Source organism: Gekko japonicus, unplaced genomic scaffold (assembly GCF_001447785.1).
Source record: "Gekko japonicus isolate JY-2015 unplaced genomic scaffold, Gekko_japonicus_V1.1 scaffold576, whole genome shotgun sequence".
Classification (NCBI taxonomy): Eukaryota; Metazoa; Chordata; class Lepidosauria; order Squamata; family Gekkonidae; genus Gekko; species Gekko japonicus.
Window position 1 is genome coordinate 400221 of NW_015172022.1, and position 1201 is coordinate 401421.

Sequence of the window (1201 nt, forward strand, 5' to 3'; positions counted from 1 at the left end):
CTGAACAAAAGTCCCATCTGGCCCTGCCCACTTTCTAAAAACACTTGGCAGGCACAAGGAAAGATGTTTGCCGGCACCATGGCACCCACGGGCACCACATTGGATATCCCTGATCTATAATTTTACCTAGAGCTACCATTTGCCACTTCTGATAGTACAAAAGGCTGCATTTTTTAAAAGAAAATTTTTCTCCTGCAATTCTGCCTCCTTCAGAATCCTCCCACCAGTTGACATGAACTGCCTGGCAACCCTACTTAAAACACATGTATGCCCAGGGGTCATTTCGTAGAAAAAGAGCTAGGGGAACTCATTAGCATAACTCATTAGCATATGCCACACCCCCTGACATCACCGAAAGTGTGTCCTCCCCACAGGTAAGTACAAAAGGCTGCATTTTTTTAAAGAAAAAATTTCTCCTGCAACTCTGCCTCCTCCAGAATCCTCCCACCAGTTGACACGAACTGCCTGGCAACCCTACTTAAGACACATGTATGCCCCTTGTGTCTGAAGCTGCAATCCTAAGCACACTTACTAAATAAACACAAGTAGCACTTACTTCTGCATAAATATGCTTAGCATTACAAATCATGAGTAACATGAGAAATGGCTCAAGTCAAAAGGGAGAATGGAGTCACCTACTGTAACTCAGCCCAGCAGCAGTCACCATGGGACACAGCTGGACAACTCACTACTCTGCAAGTTGCAGTTTGATCAGGCCTGGTGGTGGCCACAGCGCAGCTCAGTCATGCAGCTCACTACCATGCAACTTGTAAGACTATAATCTATATATCTATTCTCAACATGGCCTTATCAGTGAATAAATCCGGAGCTCCAGGTTTGGACACACACCCCCACACACACACAAAACAGAAGCAGCACCTATAGCTTTAAGAAACAAATACCCTCTTGGTGGCTCTTTTTAGGTAAGCACAATAGTTTTGCCAAGCTTCAAGTCTTGGTTTCTGTCAGTCAGTAAAAGGCTGGGAGGGGGCAGCACCCTTTCCAGCATTGTTCTGGCCTCTGAGAGAGGACTCATTAGGACCAGGCCTGGCAGCAACCCCTGTGACTTGTCAGCCACATGCATAGTTTTCCCAATGAGAAGCTGCCAGGAAAGTAAGGAGTGAAAAGACAGGGGGGCAGATAAAGGCAGGTGGGCTGAAGGGTGGGGAGAGGGAAGTAGGAAAAGGGGAGAGGTTATAGG

At 46.7% G+C, this 1201-nt stretch overlaps 1 protein-coding gene across 1 annotated transcript in view; it reads right to left on the reverse strand.

The window, feature by feature from the left end:
- The window catches only part of MAMDC2 (MAM domain containing 2), a 69905-nt gene that overhangs the window by 42597 nt on the left and 26107 nt on the right, over positions 1-1201 (reverse strand). The window lies entirely within an intron of this gene.